General features: G+C 39.0%; 1 protein-coding gene across 2 annotated transcripts in view; it reads left to right on the top strand.

The window, feature by feature from the left end:
* The window catches only part of SCLT1 (sodium channel and clathrin linker 1), a 249,843-nt gene that overhangs the window by 180,027 nt on the left and 50,563 nt on the right, over positions 1–19,253 (top strand). The gene's annotated exons all lie outside the window — the stretch shown is intronic.

Raw genomic sequence — 19,253 nt, 5'->3', positions numbered from 1 at the left:
TTGTGTATATACTCCACATCTTTTTTTATCCATTCATCTACTGATAGACACTTAGGTTGCTTCCACGTCTTGGCAATTGTAAATAATGCTGCTATGAATGTTGGAGTGCATGTATCTTTTCGAATTAGTGGTTAGGTTTTTTTTTTTGTATATATACCCAAGGGTGGAATTGCCAGGTCCCATGGTAGTTCTATTTTTAGCTTTTGAGAAACCTCCATACTGTTTTCCACAGTGGATGTGCCAATTTACATTCCCACCAGCAATGTATGAGGGTTCCCTTTTCTCCACATCCTTGCCACCATTTGTTATTTGTGTTGTTTTTGATAGTAGCCATTCTGACATGTATGAGGTGATATTTCATTGTAGTTTTTATCTGCATTCCCCTGATGATTAGTAATGTTGAACATCTTTTCATGTGCCTGTTGGCCATCTGCATTTACTCTTTGGAAAAATGTCAGGTAAGCCTGTATCACTATAAACTTCCCTCTTAGACCTTGTTTTGTTGTGTCCCATAAGTTTTGGATTGTTGTGTTTTCATTTTCATTTGTCTCTTTTTTATTTCCTCTCTGATTTCTTCAATGATCCATTGCTTGTTTAGTAGCATATTGTTTAGCCTGCACATGTTTGTGTTTTTTACAGTTTTTTCTTTGTAGTTGATTTCTAGTCTCATACCTTTGTGGTCAGAAAAGATGCTTGATATGATTTCAATTTTCTTAAATTTATCAAGGCTTGTTTTCTGGTCTAGCATGTGATCTATCCTGGAGAATGTTCCATTTGCATTGGAAAGGAATGTATTTTGCTGCTTTCAGGTGGAATACTCTCTCTATATATATCAATTAAGTTCATTTGGTCTGATGTGTCTTTTAAGGCAAGGATTTCCTTATTGATTTTATGTCTGAATGATCTGTCCATTGATGTAAGTGGTGTATCAAAGTCCACCACTATTATTGTATTACTGTCAATTTCTCCTTTTATGTCCATTAATATTTGCCTTATGTATTTAGGTGCTCCTATGTTGGGTACATATATATTTACAGTTGTTATATCTTTTGCTTGATTTTATCCCTTGATCATTATGTATTGTCCTTCTTTGTCTCGTCCAACAGTCTTTATTTTAAAGCCTATTTTATCTGATATAAGTATTGCTACTCTGGGTTTCTTTTGATTTCCATTTGCATGGAATACCTTTTTCCATCCCCTCACTTTCAGTTTGTGCGTGTCTCTAGATCTGAAGTGAGTCTCTTGTAGGCAGCATATATACGGGTCTTTTTTTGTATCCAGTCAGCCACTGTGTGTCTTTTGGTTGGAACATTTAGTCCATTCACATTTAAGGTAATTACTGATATGTATTTTCTTATTGCCATTTTGTTCATTGTTTGGGGCTTGTTTTTGTAGGCCTTTTCTTTCCCTTTCTTCTTTTGTTCTCTTCTCTTGTGACTTTATTACTATCTTTAGTGTTATGTTTGGATTCCTTTTTCTTTTTTGTGTATATATCTGTTACAGATTTTTGTTTTGCGGTTACCATGAGGTTTTTGTAAAGCAGTATAGGTACTGCTTTATATATAAAGCAGTTTTAATTGTTTTACATTGCCGATCTCTTAATTTCAAATGCATTTTAAAACCCTGTATTTGTACTTTCTTCCCTTCATGATTACTATTTTTGATGTCATATTTTACATCTAATTTTTTCGAGTATCTCTTAACTACTTATTGTGGATATAGATAATTTTACTACTTTTGTCTTTTAACCTTCCTACTAGCTTTGTGTGTGGATGATTTCCTACCTTTACTGTATGTTTGCCTTTACTGGTGAGTTTTCCATTCAGTAATTTTCTTGTTTCTAGTTGTGGCCTTTTCTTTTTCTCCTAGAGAAGTTCCTTTAACATTTGTTGGAAAGCTGGTTTGGTGGTGCTGAAGTTTATCTTTTGTTTGTCTGTAAAGCTTTTGATTTCTCTGTCAAATCTGAAGGCGAGCCTTGTTGGGTATTCTTGGTTGTAGGTTTTTTTCCTTTCATCACTTTAAATATATAGTGCCACGCCCTACTCACCTGCAGAGTTTCTGCTGAAAAATCAGCTGATAGCCTTATGGGCATTCCCTTGTATGTTGTTTGTTTCTTTTCCCTTGCTGCTTTTAATATTCTCTCTTTATCTTTAATTCTTGTCATTTTAATTACAGTGTTCTTGGTATGTTCCTTTTTGGGACTCTCTGCACTTCCTGGACTTGGGGGACTGTTTCCTTTCCCAGGTTAGGGAAATTTTCAGCTATTATGACTTCTGATATTTTCTCAGGCCTTCTCTCTCGCTATTCTTCTTCTTGGGACTCCTGAAATGCTACTATTAGTGTGCTTGATGTTGTCCCAGAGGTCTCTTAAACTGTCCTCATTTCTTTTCATTCTTTTTTCTTTTTCTGTTCAGTGGCAGTGATTTCCACTATGCTGTCTTCTAGCTCACTGATCTGTTGCTCTTCATCATGTAGTCTCCTGTTGATTCTTTCTAGTGTATTTTTCATTTCAGTTGTTGTAGTCTTCATCTCTGGTTGTTTGTTCCTCATATTTTCTAACTCTTTGTTACAAACTACTAACTTCTTGCTCTGTGCATCCATTTTTCTCCCAAGTGCTTTGATCATCTTTATGATCATTACTTTGAACTCTTTCTCAGGTAAATTGCCTATCTCCACTTTACTTATTTCTTCTTCCAGGATTTTATCTCTTCCTTTGTCTGGAACATATTCCTCTGCTGCCTCATTTTGCCTAAGTTGCTATTCATATTATTCGTATTTTTACGTATGTGGTAGGTTAGTTACACTTCTCAACCTTGGAGATGTGGCCTTTTGTAACAAGTGTCCTATGCGTCCCAGCAACACACTCCCCTCTTGTCGCCCAAGCTCTACATTCTATGGGTTCCCCCTAAGAGGTCTGCGTGTGTCCTTCAGTTGTGGCAGGCTGACCATGTGGGCAGTCTGGTAGGCTTGTTGTCCCCTAGCCTGGTTGGTTGCCAGGCCCTACCTTGTGCGGATGCTGCTGGCTACTGGTTAGTGAGACCTGGTCACGAAGCAGCTCGTTGCAGAACCCTAGTGGGCTCTGGGCTAGTGCTGGCTCACTGGTGGGCAGAGTCAGTGTTTAGAAGACTCCAGGCTGTTGCTTGCCCACTGGTTGGTGATGCCAGGTCCTGGGGTTAATGATGTACCAGTGGCAGGCAGAGCCAGGTCCTGGAGTCTGGCTACAGGGCCCAAGGATCCCAGAGCTGGTGTCAGATTGCTGGTGAGCAGGGGCTGGTTCCTGACATAGTTGGTTATGGGGGATTGTGGTGTTCCGAAGCGTGCCTTGGCCTGCTGTGCATGGGCTGGGTGTGAAGGCTGCAGGATCATGGTTTTCTTGCACCTGGTGTCTACCCCCTCTGGGTGACTCTGGTTTAGAGGCTTGTGCAGGCTTCCTGGAGGGCAGGGCCAGTGCCTGCTCGGTGGTGGGTGGAGCTGGGTCTCGGTCCTTTGGTGGGCAGAGCCATGTCTAGGCGCAACTGTGGGCTCAGGAAGTCTTTAGGCAGCCTGTCTGCTGATGGATGGGCTGTGTCTCCACCCAGTTAGTTGTTGGGCCTGAGGCGTCCCAACACTGGTGCCTACAGGCTGTTTGGTGGTAGCAGGTCTTGGCACTAATGAGCTAGAGGGAGGATCTCGAGACGGCAGCCGCAAGCATCAGTGTCCACACAGTATATAGCTTCTACATATGGCTGCCACCAGTGTCTATGTCCCCAGGATGAGTCACAGCCATCCCTACCTCTCCAGGAGACTCTCCAAGACGAACAGGTAAGTCTGGCCCAGGCTCCTATCAAAAGCTCCTGCTTTTGCCCTGGGTCCTGGTGCACATAAGATTTTGTGTGTGCCCTTTAAGAATGAAGTTTCTAATGAACCTTTCAGTTTGGCACTCTGTGGTGGTCTTGTTAATTATGGTAAGAACAGTTTTGGTGGAATGCTGGAATGAAAATGTATTTAGAATGAATTTAAGAGAAAAGAAAAAAATTTGCTTCCATTTAATGGTGAGGTAGGAAATTTGGACCTGCCCTCTACCACGACTAAAAAAGTTATATGAATTATAAAAAGCATCTACTAAGAGCATTAAATAACTAACAAAAAAATTATTACCAGTGTGACTTTATCCCAGCAATGCAAAACTATTAAAGTAGTAGAAAATAAATTGATGTAATTTACCACATTAACTTATTAATTAACTAATTAAAAGAGAAAAATCATAACGTCTTCTCAATAGATACAGAAAAAGTATTTGAGAAAATTTAATATCTATCCATTTATGATTTTTGAATATATCTCTTAGCAAACTAGGAATAGAATTTCCTTAATTTTATAAAGGCATCTATTGTAAACATTATTCCTAACAGCAAAATAAAATAAAATAAAGTGTTAATAACTTTCCTTTGAAGATTGGGAAGATGACAAAGAAGACCACTGTTGCCACTTCTGTTAGTATTTGTACCAGAAGTCCTAATCTAGTGCACTATGGCAAGAAAAATAAATAAAAGGTATATAAACTGAAAAGGAAGAAAGTAAACAGTTATTCTTCACAGACAGCATAACTGTATGTGTAGAAAATCCAAAATAATTCATAGACAGAGTATTAGGTGAACATACAAAAACCAATTGTGTTTCTACATACATACCAGCAACAAACATTTCAAAATAAAACATTAAAAATAGTAAAATTTACAATGCATCAAAATATATCAAATGCCCAGGAATAAATTTAACAAATGAGGTATAAGACTTCTATATGAAAACTAGGATATTAAAAGTAATTTTAAAAAAACTTTTTTTAATTTTAAAAAATAAAATAAAATAAATAATGAAAAATAAAACTAATTAAAGAAGACCTAAGTAAGTAGAGATCATGTTAACTGATCAGAATACTCAGTATTATAAATTTGTTAACACTCCCCACCCTGACTATATGTAGAGTCAGTGTAATCCCAGTCAAAATACTAGCACATGGAGGAGTATCTAAAACATATTAAGTGAAAAAAAAAAGTAGTATATAGTGTGTATAGTATTCTGCCATTGGCAGGGAGGGCATTTGAGTGTGTGTGTGTGTACATATATATACAAACATGCTATATATACACTACGTTCAGACAGACGCACACACACACGCACATTCTGCTTTTTTAAGGATGAAGACTAGACTTCTTTAAATGAACCTTGTTTTATAGATTTGTAGGCTTGACTTTGAAACTATATAAATGTTTATATAATGTTTTTTGTTTTTTATTTGTTTTTGGCTGCATTGGGTCTTCGTTGCTGTGCACGGGCTTTCTCTAGTTGTGGCAAGTCGGGACTACTCTTTGTTGGGGTGCGTGGGCTTCTCATTGCCGTGGCTTCTATTGTTGCGGAGCACAGGCGCTAGGTGTGCAGCCTTCAGTAGTTGCAGCACGCGGGCTCTAGGGCACGTTGGCTTCAGTACTTATGGCACATGGGCTCAGTAGTTGTGGCTCGTGGGCTCTAGAGCGCAGGCTCAGTAGTTGTGGTGCACAGGCTTAGTTGCTCCGCGGTATGTGGGATCTTCCCAGACCAGGGATCGAACTCATGTCCCCTGCATTGGCAGGCAGATTCTTAACCACTATGCCACCAGGGAAGTCCCTATATAATTATTTTTAATTAAATCAAATTTTAAAAACAATACCTAAAAATTGAAAGTAAAATTTAATAAATCAACAATTCTGTAGGAAGTTGATGGCGTAACTATGCAGGTGAGTTATTTCACATGACATTTAACACAGTAATTAGACTGTATACCCTAGTGAGATTAATCCTAAGGATAAAAGGAAATGCAAAAAAATTATAAGATGTTTTTAGTAGTCTTTGTTAGCAATAACATTGGTATTATTACTGTGAAACTTATAATTATAGAATAAAGCAAATGAGTAATTATATAAATGTCTTTAAGAACCAAGATTTTCATCATAAGGAGAAAAAACTCAAAGAAATTTAATAAAACTTATACTTCTAAATTGAAATTGGAAATATTAGTATATGAACTTATGATGTGTTTTACTCTTTAAAATATATATTTCCTAGCTTTGTCCACTAAAAGGACCTAGATACAGTGACCAGTATTCAGATGCAATGAGGTATCCTAAAAGAAACCAGGACTCCTTAGATGAATGACTGATTACAGATCTGGGATAGGAAAGTACAAGATGAGCCTGGAAAACACCCTGTGGTAGCAAAAGGCTAGGAAGGTATCAAGATTAAAAGGACCCAGGAGCCAACTTGAGGAAGCTCCCACTGACCCACGTGGTGACAGTTTGAGCATCAAAAAGAATATCCGCAGTAAATTACAATATACCCAGTATATTAAAAGTCTGTGACTTCAGAATGATATTACATAAAGAAAAAATTCTTTGGTTACCTTTGGAAGATGTTATAGAAACAACTCTTTCTGAAAAGAAGATAAAACAAAAAATCCAGCATTTATTCTACTCTTTCTGTACTCACTATAGTTCATCAAATGCTACTTGGACTTTCCTATCATAATAGCCCTTACTTCACTGGTTAGGGAACCAATGTAGAGATTTTGCCAGTTAGTTGCTCAATATATCTCTTCCAGTTATGCATCTCAGAACCAGGGAGATAACCACAGGGTAGGATTATGGACACCCTGGGCCCACTGTGAGACAACTCAAGCCGAAACTCCTTTGATGACCTGACCTACATTAACCTCTCTGGTTGGTGGACCACAGTGGTATTTGGGGTCTCCAGGAATTTCTCATTTCAGCAAGTGTCCAGTAATCCTGAAAGTGTCTGAATTTCCCCTTCCCCATTGCATGGTAACCCTGCCTGCTCTTCACAGGTCCTTCTTAGGGGAAGGCCAGAAGGAAGTATATATGGATGTATAAAAGGTTCCTTCAAAGGAACCTGCAGTTCCTTCCTTCATTCAAGAGCTCTGAGTCTGTGAACTGATTCAAGTTTGAGAATTGGTTAAAGGGTCATGACACTATCTTACAATGATTTGAGACTGCTTTTCACAAGACCTAGAGCTTTTCTGTTTCTGCAAATCAAATAAGACTTTAGTAGACTGCCCATCTATTTCAGTTCTAGGGTGACAGTGATAAAATTATCAAGCCCCAAAGATCTCTGTAAATCAGACTCTACTGATTACTACTTCAACTCTACTGCCATTCCAGTAATGACGATTGCATTTTCTTCGGAGATTTAATGTCAGTACATCACCCTTGCTGTTGAGAATTGTATCATTTTCTTTAACTTCAGGAAGCCCAGTTCCATGGTAGCAATTCCCACTGTCATTTCGGTCCAACAGAGAATAACCACTACAGAGCTCTTCAGGGATACTGGGGCAACCCTTGTGACTATATTTCTCATCGTCTTGGTGAAGGGAATGTCCTCTGGATCCTCCTGAGGGACATAGTTGAAGGATGGATGAATTGGTTTTAACATTTAAAATACCTACCCTGGCCTTCCAATCTCCCTAACCTTTGATAACATCCTCGACACCAGTGATTCTCAAGTGGGGATGATTTTTGTCCTCCTCCCCTCCCCGGAACACTTGTCTTGAAAATGTCCAGACACATTCAGGGATGCTATTGGCATCTAGTGTATGGGGAACAGGGATGCTGTTAAACATCGTGCAGTGCTCAGGACAGCGCTGCACAGCAAAGAGTTTTCCAGCCAATGGTGTCAGTAGCGCCAAGGTTGAGAAACCCTGCTCTACTCTATAACAAGGAGCTTCTTACATTTCAGTGTTCAGTATAGGTCAACTTTGAATCCAGATTTTGTTCAACCGACCAAGCAAACCAAAATACTCAAGCTAATTCATTGGATCTAGAATATCTGCTTTGTGAGCCCATATTGGTAAATGTGGCGTAATCCAATGTTTTATTCTTTCTGCTGTAATCTAACACCCTTAGGATCTATTCTCACACATACTCTCTATGTATGGCAAAATCATAACTATTTTAGTGCATTCTGCCTCCTCACGGGTCTTGTTTTGTACCTCATTTCCTAGAGCTTATTAGACTTCAGTCTGGCTATAGATATAGAAGCAATGGATGATGGTAAGGTAAATCGTGAAGGGAGTCACCTACTCCTTGCAAGGCAGCCCTCTCAGGTGAGGCCTCCTTTCAGGCAAAGGAGACTTACCTTCCCAAACAGAGTAGAAGGACTGCTTCTACTGGCAAAGGAGGCATTGCAGAATTTAAGGGTTCAAGGCTCCAGCTTCATTGGAGTCTGTCTGTTCACATGTCCCCATTTCAATTTGTAGGGATGAAAAGACCCTGCAAGGTTGGGAATTCAGGCTGTGGTGTAGTTCAGCCATCCATGGAATTAGACTTTGGATTTGATTATCAGAAAACTCAGCCTTGCAGCCAGTGGAGATAAGGGTTTCTTTTAGGGTAGTCATGGTAGGTTTCAGGCCCCTAATCTAGACTTTGAGCTCAGAATTGAAAACTCTGACCTCTTTATTTTTATTTTCAAAGTTCTCCATTGTACCTAAAAGCTGCATTATACTCTTCATTCACTAAACTATTCTATGTCATTGATTATTTGGTCACTCAAAACCACATGTTGTACAGGCACTTGATTATATAGGTAATAATTTAAGTAACTCTTTTACCTTTGCATACCATGGATTATCAGTGTCCCCTTTACCACTGGCCTTTAAATTTAATCAAAGCATAGAACCAATTCTAGATAACTCACAAACAGTTAGAGTACCCATTCATAAGGTTATATTCCTCTGGAACTTCTTCTGGTACCAGTTCCTCTATGTATCAGGTTTTATTCAGGGGAACAGAGCTACTCTGGGTGATATAGAATATGGGATTTATTTTGGAAATTAGGCCTTACACAGTGGCACTGGTAGAGAAATCAGTGCAATGTCATTGTGTCTGCATCTGATGCTAAGCCTGAAGTCACTGTGTGTCAGCTAAATCAGCGGTTGTGAAGGAAACCTGGATGTAGATGAGGGCACTCACAAGGACAAACAAGGACCCTATTTCCACCTGTCTTTCACCACATCTACCTCCAACCACTTTCATGGATGATCTGCAGGAGAAGCTGTTGCCCTTCACCACGGATCTGTATATGACCCAAGAGGCCAAAAGAGCACATCTGCCAAGAGGCAGAAGATGGAATTGCTGTGGGTTCTGGTGGTGCCCCACACCAACATAGTGACCTAACATATCAGCAACTGTGCATGAGTTGCCACAGTGCCAGGTGCCCACCAGCTTCACAGCCTACTGCACAAATTTCTCTTATGGTCAACACCAGCCTAGGACCAGGCAGGGAAAGGAATCCTGGAAAACATAATTCCAGCTTAACTAAGTTGATGCAGTCGAAAGCCACCACCATGTGTTTGTCATAATGTAATTCTTGATGTTGGGCAGTTCACAATGCTTACATACAGAAAAACAAAACTATATAAAATAATGTAGACTTAGCATCAATCTAAAGAGTATATTTATGATAGCTGTAATTTCTTGAATACACACTGTTTGCCACTTTACATACTCCTTTAATCATCTCAAAAACTTTATGAAATAAATGCTATTATACCCCCTGTATTAGGGTTTCTCAGAGAAACAGAACCAATAGGGTGTGTGTGTGTGTGTGTGTGTGTGTGTGTGTGTGTCTATAGAAGGGTTTATTTTAAGGAATTCGCTCAACTGATTATAGAGGCTTGGTGAGTCCAAACTGATGGAGAAAACTGGCAGGCTAGAGATTTAAGGAGTTGCATTTCAAGCCCACAGGCATTCGTGCTGGAGACATGAAAAGCCAGTGTTACTGTTCAATCCAAAAGTTGTCCACTGCAGAGTTCCCTCTTGCTTGGGGGAAGTCAGCTTTTTGTTCTATTCAGGCCATCAACTAATTATATGAGGCCCACCCACATTATGAAGGGCATTCTGCTTTACTTAAAGTCCAGTGACTTAAATGTAAATCTCATCCAAAAACACTTCATAGAAACATCCAGAATAATGTTTAAGCAAACATCTGGGCACCATGGCCCAGCCAAGTTGACACATAAAATTTACTGTCACACTCCCTTGTCATACATGAGGAAACTCTGGACTTCAAAAAGTTTATACAAGTCCACAATTCATTATCTGCTATTCCAAATTCAAAAGAACTCTGAAAAGAGTCTTTTTCTAAGTTATATGTGTACACTTCTGTAGCAAAACCTGACATGAAATGATAGGAAGCTATATGATACAGGTGTATCTACGTGTGCACACACACATATACACATGTATATAGATACACAGAAACATTTCCTTAATTGTGCCTATTCATATGTTTTACTGAAAAATATTTATAAACATTATAAACTCTATCCTACTCTAAACCCATAAAATATTTTTCTTGGATGCTTGGATTTTGCTATATTGTATATGTAATTTGTGCACACCAACTGATCACTCCCAGTACATTATTGATAGTGAATGTGTTTTATTTTTGTTTGTATTCCCTGAAGTATCAAGCGAAATGCCTTGCCAAAAGGAAACACATAGAATGTTGAATTTAACTACCTTGAGTCTATCAAAATAGTTTTAATACTACCCTGTCTGCTGCTTGTAGTCTGGGCTAGAAAGATTATTAATGCCTTTTACAATTTATGACTTCAGGAATACGACTTTTTTGGAAAGTAATTTTACCCCAGTTATACATGTATTTCTTTTTATTTTTATTGGAGTATAGTTGATTTACAATGTTGTATTAGTTTCTGATATAAAGTAAAGTAAATCAGTTATACATATACATATATCCACTGTTTTTTAGATGCTTTTCCCATATAGGTCATTACAGAGTATTGAGTAGAGTTACCTGTGCTATACAGTAGGTTCTTAATTAGTTATCTATTTTATATATAGTAGTGTGTATATGTCAATACCAATCTCCCAATTTATCCCTCCCCTCTCCTCTTTCCCCCCTGGTAACCATAAGTTTGTTTTCTACAACTGTGACACTTTCTTTTTTGTAAATAAGTTCATTTGTACCATTTTTTTAGATTCCACATATAAGCAATTTCATATATTTGTCTTTCTCTGTCTGACTTACTTCACTCAGTATGACAATCTCTAAGTCCATCCATGCCACTGCAGATGGCATTATTTTCTTCCTTTTTATGGCTGAGTAATATTCCATTGTATATATGTACCACCTCTTTTTTATTCATTCCTCTGTCAATGGACATTTAGGTTGCTTCCATGTCCTGGCTATTGTAAATAGTGCTGCAGTGAACATTGGGGTGCATGTGTATTTTTGAATTATGGTTTTCTCCAGATATATCTCCAGATATATAAGAGTGGCATTGCTGAATCATATGGTTGCTCTATTTTTAGTTTTTTAAGGAACCTCCATACTGTTCTCCATAGTACCAATTTACATTCCCACTAACAATGTAGCCTTTTCTCCGTACCCTCTCCAGCATTTATTGTTTGTAGATTTTTTGATGATGGCCATTCTGACTGGTGTGAGGTGATAGCTCATTGTAGTTTTGATCTGCATTTCTCTAATAATTAATGATGCTGAGCATCTTTTCATGTGCCTTTTCGCCATGTGTATGTCTTCTTTGGAGAAATGTCTGTTTAGGTCTTCTGCCCGTTTTTTGACTGGGTTGCTTGTTTTTTTGATATTGAGCTGCCTGAGCTGTTTGTATATTTTGGAGATTAATCCCTTGTCAGTTGCTTCATTTGCAAATATTTTCTTCCATTCTGAGGGCTGTCTTTTCATCTCGTTTATGGTTTTCTTTGCTGTGCAAAAGCTTTTAAGTTTCATTAGGTCCCATTTGTTTATTTTTGTTTTTATTTTCATCACTCTAGGAGGTAGGTCAAAAAATATCTTGCTGTGATTTATGTCAAAGAATGTTCTTCCTGTTTTCCTCTAAGAGTTTTCTAGTGTCTCGTCTTACATTTAGGTCTTTAACCCATTTTGAGTTTATTTTTGTGTGTGGTGTTAGGGAGCATTCTAATTTCATTCTTTTACATGTAACTGTCCAGTTTTCCCAGCACCACTTATTGAAGAGACTGTCTTTTCTCCATTGTATATTCTTGCCTCCTTTGTCATAGATTAGGTGACCATAGGTGCATGGATTTATCTCTGGGCTTTCTATCCTGTTCCATTGATCTATATTTCTGTCTCTGTGCCAGTACCATACCATTTTGATTACTGTAGCTTTGTAGTATAGCTTGAAGTCAGGGAGCCTGATTGCTCCAGCTCCGTTTTTCTTTCTCAAGATTGATTTGGCTATTCAGGGTCTTTTGTGTTTCCATACAAATTGTAAAATTTTATGTTCTAATTCAGTGAAAAAATCTATTGGTAATTTGATAGGGATTGCATTGAATCTGTAGATATTTTGGGTAGTATGGTTATTTTGACAGTTTTGATTCTTCCAATCCAAGAAACATGGTATATCTCTCCATCTGTTTGTGTCACCTTTGATTTCTTTCATAAGTGTCTTATAGTTTTCTGAGTACAGGTCTTTTACCTCCTTAGATAGGTTTATTCCTAGGTATTTTATTCTTTTTGATGCAATGATAAATGGGATTGTTTCCTTAATTTCTCTTTCTGATATTTCATTGCTAGTGTATAGGAATGCAAGAGATTTCTGTGCATTGATTTTGTATCCTGCAACTTTACCAAATTCACTGATGAGCGTTAATAGTTTTCTGGTAGCATCTTTAGGATTTTCTATGTATAGTATCATGTCGTCTGCAAACAGTGACAGCTTTACTTCTTTTTTTCCAATTTGGATTCCTTTTATTTCTTTTTCTTCTCTGATTGCTGTGGCTAGGGCTTCCAAAACTATGTTGAATAAAAGTGGTGAGAGTGGACATCCTTGTCTTGTTCCTGATCTTAGAGGAAATGCTTTCAGTTTTTCACCATTGAGAATGATATTTGCTGTGGGTTTGTCATATATGGCCTTTATTATGGTGAGGTAGATCCCCTCTATGCCCACATTCTGTAGAGTTTTTATCATAAATGGGTGTTGAATTTTGTCAAAAGCTTTTTCTGCATTTATTGAGATGATCGTATGGGGGTTTTGGGGAGGTTTTAATTTTTATGATCATATGGTTTTTATTCTTCAGTTTCTTAATGTGGTGTATCACATTGATTGATTTGCATATACTGAAAAATTCTTGCATCCCTGGGCTAAATCCCACTTGATCATGGTGTATGATCCTTTTAATGTGCTGTTGAATCTGGTTTGCTAGTATTTTGTTGAGGATTTTTGCATCTATATTCATCAGTGATATTGGTCTGTAATTTTCTTTTTTTGTAGTGTCTTTGTCTGGTTTTGGTATCAGGGTGATGGTGGCCTCATAGAATGAGTTTGGGAGTGTTCCTTCCTCTGCAATTTTTTGGAAGAGTTTGAGAAGGATAGGTGTTAGCTCTTCTCTAAATGTTTGATAGAATTCACCTGTGAAGCCATCTGGTCTTGGGCTTTTGTTTGTTCCAAGTTTTTTAATCACAGTTTCAATTTCATTACTTGTGATTGGTCCGTTCATATTTTCCATTTCTTCTTGGTTCAGTTTTGGAAGATTGTACCTTACTAAGAATTTATCCATTTCTCTGTGTTGTTCCATTTTATTGGCATGATAGTTGCTTGTAGTAGTCTCTTATGATCCTTTGTATTTCTGTGGTGTCTGTTGTAACTTCTCCTTTTTCATTTCTAATTCTACTTATTTGAGTCCTCTCCTTTTTTTTCTTTATGAGTCTGGCTAAAGGTTTATCAATTTTGTTTATCTTCTCAAAGAACCAGCTTTTAGTTTCATTGATCTTTTCTGTTGCTTTCTTCATCTCTCTTTCATTTATTTCTGCTCTGATCTTTGTGATTTCTTTCCTTCTACTAACTTTGGGTTTTGTTTGTCTTCTTTGTCTAGTTGCTTTAGGTGTAAGGTTAGGATGTTTATGTGATATTTTTCTTGTTTCCTGAGGTAAGATTGTATTGCTATAAACTTGCCTCTTAGAACTGCGTTTGCTCCATCCCATAGGTTTTGGATCATTGTGTTTCCATTGTCATTTGTCTCTAGCTATTTTTTGATTTCCTCTTTGATTTCTTCAGTGATCCATTGGTTGTTTAGTAACATATTATTTAGCCTCCATGTGTTTGTGCTTTTTACAGTTTTTTTTTTCCTGTAATCGATTTATAATCTCATAGCATTGTGGTTGGAAAAGATGCTTGATACGATTTCTTAAATTTACTGAGGCTTGATTTGTGGCCCAAGGTGTGATCTATCCTGGAGAATGTTCCATGTGCACTTGAGAAGAAAGTGTCTTCGGCTGCTTTCAGATGGGATGTTCTATAAATATCAATAAGTCTATCTGGTCTGATGTTTCATTTAGATTCCTGTTTCCTTATTGCTTTCTTTCTGGATGATCTGTCCATTGGTTGTAAGTGGCATGTTAAAGTATGCCACTATCACTGTGTTTTACTGTCAGTTTCCCCTTTTATGGCTGTTAGCATTTGCCTTATATATTGAGGTGCTCCTATGTTGGTTGCATATATATTTATAATTGTTATGTCTTCTTTTTGGATTGATCCCTTGATGATTATGTAGTGTCCCTCCTTGTCTCTTGTAACAGTCTTTATTTTAAAGTCTCTTTTGTCTGCTATGAGTATTGCTACTCTGGCTTTCTTTTGTTTTCCATTTGCATGGAATATCTTTTCTCATCTGCTCACTTACAGTCTATATGTGTCCCTAGGTCTGAAATGGGTCTCTTGTAGACAACGTATATACAGGTCTTGTTTTTGTGTCCATTCAGCCAGTCTGTATCTTTTGGTTGGAGCATTTAATCCTTTTACAGTTAAGGTAATTATCAATATGTATGTTCCTAATTCCATTTTCTTAATTGTTTTTGGTTTGTTTTTGTAGGTCTTTTCTTCCCTTTCTCTTTTGTGGTTTGATGCCCATCTTTAGTGTTGTGTTTGGGTTGCTTTCTCTTTTTTTGTGTGTGTATCTTTTGTAGTTTTTTGATTTGCATTTCCCATGAGGTTTTGATATAGCAGTCTATATATATAAAACAAGGTTGTTTTAAGTTGCTGGTCTCTTAATCTCAGATGCAGTTCCCATTTCCTGCATTTGTACTCTCTTCCAATGTTTGCTGGGTTTGATATCATATTTGTGTGTGGATGATTTCCTACTTTTGCTCCATGTTTGCTTTTACCAGTGATTTTTCCCATTTGTGACTTTCTTGTTTCTAGTTGTGGCCTCTCCCACTGCCCCCCACCTAGAGAAGCTCCTTTAGCATTTGTTTCAAAGCTTGTTTTGGTGGTGCTGAATTCTCTTAGTTTTTGCTTGTCTGTAAAGCTTTTGATTTCTCCATCAAATCTGAATGAGCCTTGCTGGGTAGAGTATTCTTGGTTGTAGGTTTTTTCCCTTTCATTACTTTAAATATATCATGCCACTCCCTCTGGCATACAGAGTTTCTGCTGAAAAATCAGTATATAACCTTATGGGGATTCCCTTGTAGGTTATTTGTTGCTTTTTCCCCTGTTGCTTTTAATATTTTTCTTTGTATTTATTTTTGTCAGTTTGAATCATTATGTGTCTCAGTGTGTTCCTCCTTGGATTTATCCTGTATGGGACTCTCTACACTTCCTGGACTTGAGTGACTATTTCCTTTCCCATGTTAGAGAAATATCTCTTCAAATATTTTCTCAGGCCTTTCTCTTTCTCTTCTTCTGGGAGTGCTATAATGCAAATGTTGAAGCATTTAATGTTGTCCCAGAGGTCTCTGAGACAATCCTCATTTCTTTTCATTCTTTTTTCTTTATTCTGTTCTACTGTGGCAGTGATTTCCACCACTCTGTCTTCCAGCTCACTTATTCGTTCTTCTGCCTCAGTTATTCTGTTATTGATTTCTTCTAGTGTGTTTTTCATTTCAGTTATTGTGTTGTTCATCTCTGTCTGTTTGTTCTTCAAATCTTCTATCTCTTTGTCAAACATTTCTTCTATCTTCTTGGTCTGAGCCTCCATTCTTTTTCTGAGATTTTGGATCATCTTTACTATCATTGCTATGAATTTTTTTTCAGATAGATTGCCTATCTCCTCTTCATTTAGTTGTTCTTGTAGGTTCTTATCTTGGTCCTTCATCTGCAGCACATTTCTCTGTCATCTCATTTTGTCCAATTTACTGTGTTTGTTGTCTCCTTTCTACAGGCTGCAGGATTGTAGTTCCTCTTGCTCCTGGTGTCTGTCCCCTGGTGGGTGAGGTTGGTCCAGGGGCTTATGCAGGCTTCCTGGTGAGAGGAACTGGTGCCTGCCCTCTGGTGGGTGGCAGTGGGTCTTGTCTTTCTGGTGGGCAGGGCTCTGTCAAGGGGTATATTTTGGGGTGGCTCTGAGCCTAGTACGACTTTTGGCAGCCTGTCTGTTGATGGATGGGGCTGTGTTCCTGTCTTGCTGGCTGTTTGGCCTAAGGAGTTCTAGCACTGAAGCCTGCAGGCTGTTTGGTGGGGCCGGGTCTTGGTGCTGAAATGAGGACCTCCGGGAGAGCTCACACCAATTAATATTCCCTGGGGCATCTGCTAGTATGCTAGTAATTGGCCCTGGTGACTCTCAGGCTTTGCTTTCACCAGCACAGGTCCACTGAAGTCAGGTCCCAGGACTGCAGTAGTCATGTATCTGGGCCCATTGAGGGAGCTATGGAGGCAGCTCAGACTCTTTCTTGGCCCAGTCCTCACATGTGCATGCCCACAAATCCCACAGCTGCTGAAGCCAGACCCATCTCAGCTGCAGGAGCATTTTTTGTCCATTTGGATGTTCCGCAGGTGCTGAATTTACGAAGCTGTCAGCAGAGGTGTAAATCTGCGGTTTGTGCAGCCACAAGGAGAGATTTCAGCTCTTCTTCCTTAGTCACACGGCCCCTGAGACTCAGCGGTGGTTTCAGCCCCACCTCTGTATGGGGGCCACCCACCAGCTCTGCTCCCGAGTCTGCTGGAGCACACGAGCCCTCCCAGGCAGGAGGGGGCCGAGGCGGCAATCAGGGCATGTGGGGCCTCGCAGGTGGGATGGTGCCAGGGTGGTGATTGAGACATGCAAAACCCATTAGGCAGGAGGGGGCCTGTGGTGGCAATCAGGGCGAGGTAGGCTGCCCAGCCAGGGAGGGGCCGGAGGAGGTGGCGGCCAGGGAACATGCAAGCCCATCCAGCGGGAAACCTCCCTAGTGCCTGGGAGGAGAGGGGCTGGCTCATGAGGATTAGAGGCTGCAATGGTGGCCCCGCCCTTTGCATGTCACTCAACAATTGGTGCTTTCATTTCTCTGGTGGTCCGGGTTTCCTCCATGAGCATTCCCATTTGCAGAGCACCTCATTCCCGTCCCCTTCCTGGCTGTATCCTCACAGCTGACCGCAGTCCCCTCCCCAGGTTTGCTCTCCAAACCCCATGTTCCAACACCCCATCCCCTGTGTGCACCGGCAGACACATGTCTCAGGATGGGGTGCACAGGCTGTGTAAGGACCATCTGTGTAGGTCTCACTCTGTCCTGCCTGCATAGACCGGTTGTTGACTCCTCCTCCGAGCCCCGAAGCTCCCCTTCGGTCCCAGCTGATCTCCCCACCAGTGAGGGGGCTTCCCCAGATGTGGGAACCTCTCCTCTCCTTCAGCTCCCCCACCAGGGGTGCAGGTCCATCCCACTTCCTCTCCTCTTCCTTCTTTTTTTCCCTTTTTTCTTTCTTTCGTCCTACCCGGTTTACATGGGGATCTTTCTTGTCCTTTTAGTGGTCCGAGGTCCTCTGGCTAGTGTACAGCAGGTACTCTGTGAGAACTGTTCCATTTTGTAGATGTATTCTTGATGCATTTGTGGGGAGAGATGAACTCCACATCCTCCTACTCCTCCACCATCTTGACTCCTATATATATGTATTTTATTATCAAGGCATTTTCACATGATTCTCATGAGTTATCTCATTACTACATAAGAGCCTGTGAGTTGTGAGATTATCCATATTTTGGAGGGTATTATTAGTTCAGAGAAATCAAAGAATGTCTTCAAAAATTATAGATATTCTAGATTTTAAGTTATATACATCTTAGATTCTGTACATATATATTTTAACATGTAGGATTAAATATATTTGACTAATAAGCACCTTCATTTTTACAACATATGCCCTATAAATTAAATTCATATAACTAAAACTTATTTTAAAATGTTCTAAGATGTTTCATGCTTTTAAAATAACCTCTAATATAAGCGTTCAATGAAGGAAAATTTGTGTAGTTATATTTTGTCTATATATTTTCGATTATAGACAAATCAATGAATCTCATGAATTATTTTCCTCCAAAACATAAACTGAGGCAGAGATCTGGCATGGGCACAGAATATAAGTGTTCCTACATGTGACACACACAAAAGATCAAACTGGGGACTTCCCTGGTGGCACAGTGGTTAAGAATCCGCCTGCCAATGCAGGGAATATGGGTTCGAACCCTGGTCCGGGAAGATCTACATTCTGCGGAGCAACTAAGCCCATGAGCCACAACTATTGAGCCTGCCCTCTAGAGCCTGTGAGCCACAACTACTGAAGCCCGTGCACCTAGAACCTGTGCCCTGCAACAAGAGAAGCCACCGCAGTGAGAAGCCCATGCACCGCAACGAAGAATAGCCCCCGCTCATCACAACTAGAGAAAGCCTGTGCACAGCAATGAAGACCCAACACAGCCAAAAATAAATAAATAAATACATTTATTTAAAAAAATAAAAGGATCAAACTAGAGAGCAAGATGAGAAAGAAGAGTAGAACTTAAATCAACTTAGAGGACTATAAAAGAACATACCAGTGACATTAAAAACCAACCAGATAGGCTATAATTGTAAAAAAAAAAAGTTGAATAAATACTTTTATTAGTGAAAATATGTGAGTAAATCTCAAAATATGAAACTGTGGTAACTGTGGTTATTGATATAATCACTCAAGGCCTTTAGTACCTACTGATAATATAACAGGTTATGCTAGATTGGTAAAGTCATTCATCTTTGGTAGAAACTCTTCCTAATGAGCTAAGTCAAAGATAATAAAAGGCTTCTTTGATTACTCAAACCCAGTTTTCAAATATTCAGAGTGTAATAGATTTTAGGACTAAATGTTGAATCTGGCTTGAGAATTGAAGGTGGGAAATACACTGCAGAAGAAAAGATCCAAAGCTCAGCAGTGAATGGTAATTTTGGAGGAACATATTTACTGGAACATAAAGATATTAGTAATCAAAAATTAATAGTAAATGACATCT

The sequence above is a fragment of the Balaenoptera musculus genome, chromosome 5 (assembly GCF_009873245.2).
Source record: "Balaenoptera musculus isolate JJ_BM4_2016_0621 chromosome 5, mBalMus1.pri.v3, whole genome shotgun sequence".
NCBI classification, from domain to species: domain Eukaryota; kingdom Metazoa; phylum Chordata; class Mammalia; order Artiodactyla; family Balaenopteridae; genus Balaenoptera; species Balaenoptera musculus.
This window is presented reverse-complemented; position numbering and strand designations above follow the sequence as displayed.